Source organism: Lissotriton vulgaris, chromosome 3_1 (assembly GCF_964263255.1).
Source record: "Lissotriton vulgaris chromosome 3_1, aLisVul1.2, whole genome shotgun sequence".
NCBI lineage: Eukaryota > Metazoa > Chordata > Amphibia > Caudata > Salamandridae > Lissotriton > Lissotriton vulgaris.
The window spans coordinates 931,182,034-931,194,478 of NC_141689.1; the positions used below are offsets into that span (position 1 = coordinate 931,182,034).

A 12,445-nucleotide genomic window follows, 5' to 3' on the forward strand; every position below is an offset into this window, starting at 1 on the left:
AGTTAGGTATAGTTTTTATCAGCAGGTCAAGGGGGACACTGTGTGGTAGACGATTTGTGCAGTTGCAGTGATCCTTCAACTTTTCCATACAGACATGTGCGGTAGATGTGACTTTTCAGATAAGTGTGAGGTTTCTGGGTAAGAAACAGCTGGTGGATGCAAGTGTGCCACACAGCCAGCCAAGTGACAGTCCACACCCACCGCCATCCAAGCACCATCCAATGCACACCGCCTGCCAAGGGTAAGTCCAAACACACTGCCAGCCAAGCGCCAGTCCATGCATAATGCCAGCGAAGTGCCACTCTACCTACATCACCACCAAGCACTAGTCCACACACACTGCCAGCCAAGTGTAAGTCCAAACACACTGCCAGCAAAATGCCAGTACACACAGAGCCAGACAAACTACAGTACATGTAGACCGTCAGCCAAACTTCAATCCTCAGGCAAAGAGACTTTTCCTGTTATCTAGTGGGTTTATGCCCCCCCTTGGGAGTAGATGAGTCTCAAAATATCACTGTTGTGCCCCCAAGGTGGGACAGAAACAGCTAAAATGTGTGCCTAAAAAGAAAGGAAGTGGCCCTTGACTATGAGGTTGCTCCCTAACATGGCCATAAACATATCCCTAGTGCCTAGTGGGCTTTGTGCCCCCACCCGGGAGGGGGGGGGGTCTGGTATAATAACCACCATCTGCTCCCCAGGGAGGCAAGAAGACTGTGCCTAATTTTTGGGCGAGAGTGGCGAGGGGTATCGGCATGCTTATTCTGGTCTGCCCCCACCGCTACACTAAATAAAAACAGTCCTTGGTACCTAGTGGGGTTTGCCCCCGGGGGGCAGGGGGCAGATCTAGTGCTATTGCCCATATCTGTCCTGGGGGGGCAGAAAGAGGGTCCCTTTTAGGTTTGGGGGTGGGGGCATTGGCATTCCCTTCTTGGGCAGCCCACACCCCAACATATTCCAAAAACAATATGCAGCAGAGGGATTGCTGGGTGCTGTGCAGAGTACATAACGGTTACATTCTCTGCACACCAACACCACAGTTGAAAACGTAACCGTTCTGTCCTCGACATAGAAGGGGTTAAGAACAGTACCAAACTGCACCAAGTATTCATGATGATCATTTTACCTTTCTAGTTTAAAACAAGGGTGATACTCACCCTCGTGCCATCTCTTTTGTGGGCCAGGGAATTATAGGAAAATGGATACCATCACCATTACCAGGATGTGACAAGTCAAAGAAGTTTTAAAAAGCAGCAATGAAACAAAGATATGAACAAATAATGGTAGAGTAAACTAACCTCTAAAACATTACTCTTTCCTCCTTGTTCCTGTTGATTTTAACTAAATAAGAAGCTACAACTTTAGTTCTCAAAGACTCAAGAAATTGATTGTATGCTGTTATAATGTATCAATTTTTGTGTGCATTCATAATAGGTTCAACAGCCAGAGAATGTTGCCCGCCATCTGCAACTTAGGAAACCTCCCCTCCAGCCCAGGAGCAGGCCACCAGGGATGACAACACTCCTGCAAGTCTGGATGGAGAGAAGCAGCCTGGTCCACCTGGCCTGCCTGGGCAGACAGCTTAAGTGAGTCTCACATAGCCCACACCTACACCGCCCAGTCCAGCTGCTACAACACATCAGCTCACGGATACCTCCACTTCCTGTGTCCAAAGCAACATCACACCAATATTGTGCCCCACAGTCCTAGTTGCTGTTGAGACACCACCACCTCCAGTTAGGCCAGGAACCAGTGGGATGGGGCACACTGGGAAAAGGCCACAGGGTAGTGAGGGGTAGGGGTCGTTGAAGGGGCACTGCAGGCCAGCATAATGAGGCCACTGAGTTGACTCTAACCCTGGTTACGCTCAACCAAGTCTTGGGATCCCTCCATTAGTTCCAATACATGGTGAGCTAGGTACTGACAGAGCTCTGGGACATGAAGCAGTTGCAGAGGGAGCAAAATGTACAGATGGAGAATCTCAACTCCAATTTGGGCTACCTGACTGGGGTGCTGCAGGACATGTATGCACATATGAGCAGTACTTTCCCAGCACCTTCTACCCCTTTCTGTGGTCCTACAACACCTGGTCCAAGTACATCTGCCACAGACACAGAAAGGGAAGGCCTGCTACAAGTAAAAACACATGCACCCAGCCCTATCCCTGCAACTGTGCATCCCCCACTCCCACAGGAGTAGATGTCCATCCAGACAATCTGTAGGTGAGGATGGCAAGACCTCTACCACCACCATCACCCCAAAGTTGTCAGTAAGGGATGAGGGGGCACATGTAGGGGCCTTACACACCTCTGTGCATCTTGTGCAGTGCACAACATTGTGCATGGCACACGGTGCATGAACGTGTAGGAGCTGCTGCACAGTGATGGCATATGCTGCAGTCTTTTTTCATGGGCACAGCATGTCCCTTTAGTGGTACTGCCATCTTTCTAACCACCAGCCTTGCGGTCATATCAAAATATGGTAGTCATACCACTGCATGCTTGTCAGACAGTCTACCAACCACCACAATAGTGGATGGCAGTCTGACTGACGGGCATCATAATGATGCCAATAGTGCCTTATACATTGATAAGCTGCTTTATTACTCCAACCATAAGATATGTTTCATATTTGTATAGTAGTTGAGTTACTTGAGGTAAGTGCTGCCATTGTGAAAGGCCCAAACAAATGATACAAGCTTTTAGTTTTTACAGAACCTGTTACAACATTGGAGTATTTGTTGACACACATTGATCCATAATTCACTTTTAGTGTATGTCATTAATACAGCTTTTATGATTTTGAACACATCGTGTCCAAATTAAATTTTGGCATATACCCTTATTTGTGACATAAGTTCACTGTTCTGGCCAACAAAGGCCAATCATTCACAGGTTTTCAACAGTTCCTTTAGCGAAATGAAAATGGTTAAGAGACAAGATCATATATGATGTAGGATATATCATGGGGAATTACTAAATTGTGACCAAACGGTTTCAGAAGATGTTCCCTAAATGCATGAGATGAAGATGTAATGACCCAAAGTTTGTGAGCCTTGTAGCAGATGCAATATGAAAATTCAGAAAATGTTTTGTGCTCAAAGTTAATGATCACACACCTACAATAAACTATTGTATATGCCTTTTTAGCATCATCTAGAGCATGCAAAGGAGATGTTGGCCACATAACCCAGTGGCAGCTTGCCACTGTTTCTCACCTGGTGAGACCACCAACATAGAGGGACACTGTGCCACAGAGGGTGAGGGGACTGGCATGGAGGGCTCTATCTTGACATCTTCGGAGGCCTCACAAAGCGGCCAGTCCCTAGTGGTGGCCGACCCTACTGCCCCAGTTACGCATGCATCCTTGTAGGTGCCTTACTTTGGATTTATTGTTGTCATGACGTCATAATAGTCACAGTGTGGAGCTATTTGTTTTCTACACGCTTTATTTTTTAAATAACTGTTCTAAAGTCATATCTTATTACCCGCATGTTGGATTTTTGTCATTTTGGTCTTGTTGAGTTTAGAAAAAGAAACTTTATTTTTCTAAACTGATGCGTTGTCCATTTGTTACAACGGTATTACTGTGTGTTTTGAGTACAAAATACACGTTCCAAGCTACCAGGAGGTGAGCAGGGGCTATCTAAAGTGTGTATCCCCCTTACCATGACAAGTAGCAAGGGTCCTTAATTGGACAAATGTACCTACTGCTGCCAACTAGAGACCCCCATTTCTAACAGCACCCCCTCCCAAACCCCCCTCTCAAGATCATTGATGTGCCTGCTCTGCCAACTAGATGCCTGTTCCTTAGGCAGTTTCCCTTGGCAGTTCAATTTGTCAATTCAGGTATGGAGGTTTTACCACCACATTCACATCAGCAGGAAGGCACATCGTAATTGGCTGGGCGGACACACTGGCAGTTCTTCTTCTGCTGGCAGCTTTTGCCTATAACACCACCGGCACAGGTGAAGGTATCTGGTGAAGCCAGCGGCACTCTGACAACTTTCATCAATCGAACCTTCAGCATCTAAATTGAGCGGGTGGACCTCCAAGTAGGTGGGCGGAGAAGTCGTCAAAAAAGTGGCGGGGAGCCAAATCCGCCAAGATCTAAATCAGGGCCACACTATGCTAGAAAATACTAGATATATCAGAGAACCATTAATTTAAAAAATGTGCATTTACTTTTTCAGACATTGTGAAGCTTGTCAACACACGGAGTTTGTGAAGCTTTTCAAATTAAACAATAATGTAAGTTTAAATACAACTTTTTTATTTGCAATTTAATGATTATATTTTCTCAAGGCTCACAATAATAATTGTTATTAAACAAAAAATTATGTAAATTAATAGCAAACTGCAATTTTGAAAAAGGTGCTGGACAGTGGCTAGGGGCAAAATTACTTCAAGTACTTACCTCAGGGAAAGTTATAAACAGTGCCTCAGGAACAAAATTACTATTCTAACTCCACCAAGTCCTATATAGTCCTAGACCGTGGCTGGGGCCAAAATTACTATTCTTACTTTGGCAAGTACTTACCTCAGGGAAGGAGCTGGAGAGTGAATTTTGGCAGAATTACGATTTTAACAGCCAAGTATTTACCCAAGGGAAGGTGGAGAACAGTGGCTAGGTGTCAAAATTGCTATTCTAACACTCGCTAATTTCTTACCTCTGTACCTCAAAGAAGGTGCTGGGCAGTGACTGGAGTGGGGGCAAAATTACTATTCTAACTCCACCAAGTACTTACTTCAGAGAAAGTGTTGGACAGTGTCTGGGGGACAAATAACTATTATAATTACATAAAGTATGATATTTCTCTTCTTTTTTGATTACAACAAAAGTAAACAACTTTAAAAAAAAATCTTCTAACAACAAGAAGGAGCACTAAAATCATTGTTCCAACCCAAAGCAGAAACACCATAAATAAGGTAAAAGTGTAAAACAGTACAATGTAAACTGATAAATAATGAAGAAATACATGTTGATCTGCTGGACAAACTCAACAATAGCATATAAATATATTTATGATGATAGAAAGATAGCAAAGAATCAAGCCATCTAAACTGCTTCAAGAAAACCAAAATTACATCTCCAAATTCCTGAAACAAAGACTACTAAGGCCAACAAAATAAGTAAATCAACTCGTCATCAAAAAATCAATTGAATACTCACATTCGTTTTTTTAAACAGATACAGATACAGAATTGTTTTCAACGTTCAACAGCAGTTATTAAGATTTATTTTCTCAACAGATTCCAATCTATAACTTTGAATTGTTTTCTTCTCTCAACAGGAATGGGCCAAAGCAATTGAAAAAATAAACAATCTCATTTCATCACACTCATAATATTTGTTATTCTTTTTTTCCAGATTTGTTCAAGAATAGAAAATTAACTTGAAGCAAAATTTATTCTACACAAAAGAGGTGGTTATATGTATTGTAAAGAGAGATTAACTGAGCCCAGGAGTCATTGGAGGTGTGCGGAACACTTTTTATCCCATTGCAAAGGCAGATCGGTTACCTTTGGTTACACAGTTGAAAGAACCATAGAACATAATCACTCTGTCTCTGCAATGGAGATTGAAGTTTGTGAAAGCACACAACAAATAAATACACTAGAAGACACCTTGATTTAACCCTGTAGCTCATTTGTGAGGGAGGTAGCCCAGCACATCCCCATGCACGTTGCCAGTAATATGGCCCCAATCCCAAATTTAAGAAGAATGGTTCAGCGACAAAAACAGGCGAGTAATCCCCAAACAGTAACTCCTCAACCCTACTTAAGCATGGGTGGAAAATCCGTTCCGCTCGCGGATTTTGCGGATTTTTGGTAAATTCGCAATCCGCAAACTCTCGCGAATTTACCGAAAATCCGTAAATTCGCACGCAGCAGATTTTTTTTCTTGGTGATACAATATTGCGGCGTGCGGCGTTCACTTACCGTCATTCAGCGTTTGCCGAGTTGTTTTTCTCGATATGTTGCGAGTGCTGCGCCATTTTGGATCTTGCTGCGGGATCCCGCGGGAGTTTGGCGACGCATCGCGAGAGTTCGCAATTGCGAACATGTAGGTGTGGTGGGCAGCAACAATCTCGCACTCGCGAAATTACAAAATTTGCAATTCTGCACAGGAAATCCACTAGCAAGCAGCATAGACCTTCTGAAAATTATGATTTTTATCAGAATAACTCCTCAGGTTGACATTTTTACTGCACTTTTTTGGTTTTGAGGCCTTTTGACTTTCTTTGGATCACTTTTGGATTAGAAATCAACTTTCACAAGTAAGTTTGTTTGGGGCATTACAGTTGCTGTTCTGCAGAATAACGAGTTTTGCAAAACTGAAAGCACTCAGCAGGTGCAAAAGTTCACTCATCATTAGTAACCAATCCCTGTAGTACTTCCTGAGGGGCCCCTCCTGAGTTCAGTTGCCTATGTTTGTTTGGGGCATTACAGTTGCTGTTCTGCAGAAAAACGAGTTTTGCAAAACTGAAAGAACTCAGCAGGTGCAAAAGTTCACTCATCATTAGTAACCATTCCCTGTAGTACTTCCTGAAGGGGCCCCTCCAGAGTTCAGTTGCCTACTTGACCCTGCTCTGACCCTCACAGCAGGCTCATAGAATAGCTACAAGTAGGCCACAAAGGTCCTGGAAAAAAAATTGCACTGCAAAAGAAAGCAAATTACAGATAAGGAAGCAGGTGCCAGACTGCAATTTTAAAACAGTGACACATTAATAAATCAACCCCAAATTAATTCATGTCAGTTGAAGCAGGGCAGGTGTGCTTGCTTTTCCCCCCCATAATCTACAGTGATGAACCAGAGGGTGGCAATATTGATGTACCAGAGGGTGGCATGGGAGAAACAGAGGGTGGCATTGGTGAAACAGAGGGTGCTGGGAACCTGTGATGATGAACCAGACGTGGAAAGAACATAGTCGCAACCGTTGCAAGCGGACAAGTAAGTTCACAATTGCGAACTGGTACAAAACCCTCGCGAACTGGCAGAAACCCTTGCGAAAAAAATAATTCTGCAAATTTGCGAGAATTCGCGGATTTTGCGGATTGCGAGTTCGCAAATATGCAAATTCGCGAACGCCAGATTCGCAAAATTCGCCCATGCTTAACCCTACTCTGATTAACATCTCCTCTGAAATAACTGTTTCTTTAACTAACAAATCTTTTCTATTCTATGATAATGATAACCCACTAGAAAGAATATCAATCTATCTTTAGTAAAGTGCATAACACAGAAACCCCAAAGAATAGTAACATTTGGATGATGTATGTGACTTTTAAATCCACTCCCAAACCATTTACTCAAATATATATCATTAATGCAAACATTAGCAACACTACCATCTCATTAGTTAGCGGTTTAAGTCCTGACAAATAATCCTCAACTTCCACTGAAAATGTATCAGCTGTAAGATCAAAGGAGTGAATAAAAGTCCTTGGGGACTAATAATTGACTTTAAATTGAAATGATTAATGCAATTTCAAAAATCCTGATTGTATGGATGACTTCTGTGATTCAATTATATAATTAGAATTTTTTTCAGAAAAATTAGGGAAAATTGGCTCCACTTTTAAATTACATTAAAGGTACATAGAATAGCCATCTAAGCAGGTCAGTTCACAGAAGGAAACTAAAAGACTTGTTATGATGTCAGGCGTAAGCATGGGTGAAAATTGCGGATTCGCGTTCTGTGAATTCGCGGATTTCCCTGTGAAATCGCAAAAAAATCTGCGAATTCGTGAATTTTCCCGCGAAATAGGAGATTTCTTTTCGATTTGCCCTGGAGTACTTTCTACTGGCTAATCCAGTAAGTGCTCCCTCACTGGTTAAATGTATAGTGCTTTTACTACACTGCAGCTGCGTAAAGGGCCAGAAGATGTGTCTCCAGTGACCATATGTGCCTGTAACACATGGTACACAGGCACACATGGTCACTGGAGACACATCTTCTGGCCCTTTACGCAGCTACAGTGTAGTAAAAGTACTATGGGGCAGATTTACAAGCCGCTTGCGCCTCTTTTGCGCCACAGTTGTGTCACTTTTGTGACGCAGCGGCAGCACAAAAGATGCGCCATGGTGCTGGGTATTAACAACGTGACGCATCTGAGAGATGCGCCACGTTGTAAAGCCCTGCATCATCAGAAGGCGTTCCGGTGCAGGGGAGGGCGTTCCTGCGCAGGAACGCCTCCTAAAAGTGGCTGAGTGAAATCTACAAGATTTCACTCAGTCACTTTTAGGCCAATGCTGCGTCAAAACCCTGCGCCTGCGTGAAGCAGGCGCAGGGTTTTGACGCAGCATTGGGGAGATAGGGCCCCCCAGAGCATTGCTGGAGCTGCATCGCGCTTGCGACGCAGCTCCAGCAATGCGCTGCTTTTACGGCACAGATGCGTGACGCATCTGTACTGTTTTTGCCACATGGTGCGCCTCATAAATGCGGCGCACCATGGGTGGCGGAGAGCGTCGCACAATAACTGGTGCATCCCTGGGGATGCGCCAGTTATTGTAAGTCTGCCCCTATACATTTAGCCAACGAGGGAGCACTTACTGATTAGACAGTAGAAAGTACTCCAGTTGAGTAGGGGTATTGCACAAAAAAGTGGCATCTTCGTGGACAAACAAGCAGGGCGGGATTCATTCTGCCCCCGTTAGACTTGTTTTTTGTGCCCTTCTGCCCTCTGTTAGACTCGTTTTTCCCTTGTTTTTCTGCCCTTCTGCCCTCTGTTAGACTCGTTTTTCCCTTGTTTTTCTGCCCTTCTGCCCCCTGTTAGACTCATTTTCCCCTTGTTTTTCTGCCCTCTGTTAGACTCCTTTTTTGTGCGCTTCTGCCCTCTGGTAGACTCGTTTTTGTGCCCTTCTGCCCTCAGTTAGACTCATTTTTTGTGCCGTTCTGGCCTCTGTTAGACTCGTTTTTGTGCCTTTCTGCCCCCTGTTACATTCGTTTTTTGTGCACTTCTGCCCTCTGTTGGACTCATTTTTCCCTTGTTTTTCTGCCCTTCTGTCCTCTGTTAGACTGGTTTTTTGTGCCCTTCTGCCCTCTGTTAGACTCGTTTTTCACTTGTTTTTCTGCCCTTCTGCCCTTGGTTAGACTGCTTTTTGTGCCTTTCTGCCCTCTGCATCACCACATCATCACTCAGCGCTACCCCAGCATCACTCAGCACCACCACATTATCACTCAGCACCACCACATTATCACTCAGCACCACCACAGCACCACTCAGCGTCACCACAGCATCACTCAGCGCCACCACAGCACCACTCAGCGTCACCATAGCATCACTCAGCGCCAACACATTATCACTCAGCAGCACCACTCAGCACCCCCACAGCATCACTCAGCACCACCACAGCACCACTCAGCACCACCACATTATCACTCAGCACCACCACAATTTCACTCAGCACTACCACAGCACCACTCAGCGTTACCACAGCATCACTCAGCGCCATCACAGCACCACTCAGCGTCACCATAGCATCACTCAGCGCCAACACATTATCACTCAGCAGCACCACTCAGCACCCCCACAGCATCAATCAGCACCACAACAGCATCACTCAGCACCACCACAGCACCACACAGCACCACCACATTATCACTCAGCACCACCACATTATCACTCAGCACCACCACAGCACCACTCAGCGTCACCATAGCATCACTCAGTGCCAACACATTATCACTCAGCAGCACCACTCAGCACCACCACAGCATCACTCAGCACCACCACAGCACCACTCAGCACCAACACAGCATCACTCAGCACCATCACAGCATCACTCAGCACCACCACAGCACCACTCAGCACCACCACAGCACCACTCAGCACCACCACAGCACCACTCAGCACTACCACAGCATCACTCAGCACCACCACAGCATCACTCAGCACCACCACAGCATCACTCAGCACCACCAGAGCACCACTCAGCACCACCACAGCACCACTCAGCGCCACCACAGCATCACTCAGTGCCACCACAGCATCACTCAGCGCCACCACATTATCACTCAGCACCACCACAGCACCACTCAGCACCACCACAGCATCACTCAGCACCACCACATCATCACTCAGCACCACCACAGCATCACTCAGCACCAACCCAGCATCACTCAGCACCATCCCAGTATCACTCAGCACCACCACAGCACCACTCAGCATCACCACAGCATCAATCTGAGCAACCATTCAACAACAACTGGTTCAAATATGTTCTCTCAATGCTTCAAGCTTTATTACAAATGTCACAAAAAGATGTTAATATTTCACTTCTGTTCTTGGATTTTCGTCACAATAAAATACACTGAACATAATCTTCACAAAAGTTGTTTACAAAAGTTTAAGCTATTGCCATTATAAATTAAAATCACTTTTATTTAAGTATTAATTATTTTAAAAAATTAAAAGCCATTGTAATTTGTAATATCCATACATCTAAGTCACGTAAATACAAAACATGTTGCATTACAAATGCTATAGGTGTCACATTTGTGAAAGATATAACTATTGGCAATGTAAATGACAAAGCTATTAATTTAGCTATTTTCAAAACCAACACATAAATAAAAAAAATTGTCATTTACAAGACCAATAGCTCAAACTTTCGTAATGCGAGACCTATTGCATTGCAAATGCTTGGTTTTATATCTGTCAGTGCTTCCAGTTGAGGTTTAATTTTCGTGCCAAGCGCCTCATTGCCTACTTGTAACTATTCTCTGACCCTGCTTTAAGGTTCAGAGCATGGTCAGAGAATAGTTGCAAGTAGGCAACGAGGCGCCAGGGAGCACTTACAGGCTTACAGCAGCAGGTGCCCAAGTTGAAGTTAATTTCTTTGTAACCCTTTTGTAAAAGGTTACAAAAAATTAGCTTCAACGTTTGGAAAGGGGCGACCACTCGGTCCCCCCGAACGTATGGTAGGGGGCCCGGATCCTCCCGGGAGACCATTTTGGGCGGGGCGTGTCTCGGCTGGTATGCCCGAAGCGGCGTAGCCGGGGCGCGCCTTTTTCCCGCCCAAGGAGGGTTGTCCTAGACACCTACACCGTTGGCCATGCCCCGTAGGCGTACCAGAGGAGGGTACACGCCCTCCCGAAGAGAAATAAAAGGAGCAACAATCCAAAGAAGCATCCCTCTTGTTCCTGTGCTTGGAAGCTGCACCGTCTCGTTGCACGTGAGCCCTCGACGGAACAAGGAGCAATTTTTGAGAACTTGTAATTCTTGTGTTTCTCTTTCAGCGACTCCGTACCTCGGATCCAGGACCTCGTACGCAACAAAGATCGAATATCCGACAACGATGCCTGGCAAGAAGCCCGGAAAGAAGGCAGGGACTGACCAGATGCTCCGCATGTTAATGAAGGAAATGACGAGCATGAAAAAACAGATGGCGGCAATGAACAACTCGGGCAGACCAAAGAAGGTAATCGGCCCAGCATTGCCGGGAGTAGTCCCCGCTGGGAGAGGTAAAAGGGCCAGGAACGGGGCGGCGGGGGGGGGGGCCCAGTTCCCGAGTCACCCCCGGCAAACCCGGTTAGTCCAGTGGAGACCCCGGTTCCAATCCCCGACGCAGGCCAACCGATTCCGGTTGTAGTGACGCCCACTAACGAGGAGGATATGCCTCCGGAGCTGGCCGCCCAGTTAGCCGCATGGCTCGGCAAAAATACCGAAGGTGCTACGGCACCAGGAGACATGGCCGAAGAGGCCAGATTACTAATGAAGCAGTTGCGGCAATCGAGAGATGCTGCGAAGGCGAATTTCTCTGTTGTCCCCCCACAGGTTCCCTCGGCGTCTGGCGTTGGAAAGACAGCGGGACCAGCTACAGATTCGGGTAAGCAGCCATTGCCAATGGCGAGGGAGGGAGCGATACCCTCAAGAAGGGAAAAGGTGGTCCAACATATTCCGCTGGCCACGAAAGAGTTGATTTGGGCTGATAAATATGTAAATATGTTTTCTCTGTTGACTGACCACCACGAGGTGGAGTATGTTAAAAGTCAGAAAGATTTGTGGCACCCAAATGTGTGGCGTGCAAAAATGGCGGGATTCAGGGTGGATGAGACGATCTCAAATTGGGCCAGGGCATTTGCAATGTTTGCCGCTATCATGGGGGAACGTAGGCCCGAAGTGTTGACCGAATTGGCCTGCTATCAGACGCGTATAATGGATTTCTATGAATCATATGAAGGCAATGAATGGTTGGGTTATGATAGTAAGTTTCGTAAGGCCAAGGAGCACGATTCATCTCTGACGTGGGATTGTCTCGACTCCATCTCTTGGCAGAAGCAGCTCCTGCCGGGCCCGACCAAGTCGTCTTCGCTTGGCGGGAATGGGTCGGCGCCCTCCCGCCAACATTCGGCTGCGCCCTTTCGAGCAGGCGCCAATGGTGAGCACCAACCAAGGAGTGGTGGGAACGGAGGTAAAAAAGGGGTTTGTTGGAACTT

The 12,445-nt window shown here is 45.7% G+C and overlaps 1 long non-coding RNA gene across 1 annotated transcript in view; it reads left to right on the plus strand.

Annotated features, from left to right (window-relative positions):
- The first annotated feature begins 1,480 nt into the window (after window positions 1-1,480).
- The window catches only part of LOC147727233 (uncharacterized), a 106,616-nt gene continuing 95,651 nt past the window's right edge, over window positions 1,481-12,445 (plus strand). Inside the window, exon 1 of the long non-coding RNA XR_015309460.1 lies at window positions 1,481-1,586. This is a non-coding gene — a long non-coding RNA (uncharacterized LOC147727233). The remainder of the gene's footprint in view (window positions 1,587-12,445) is intronic.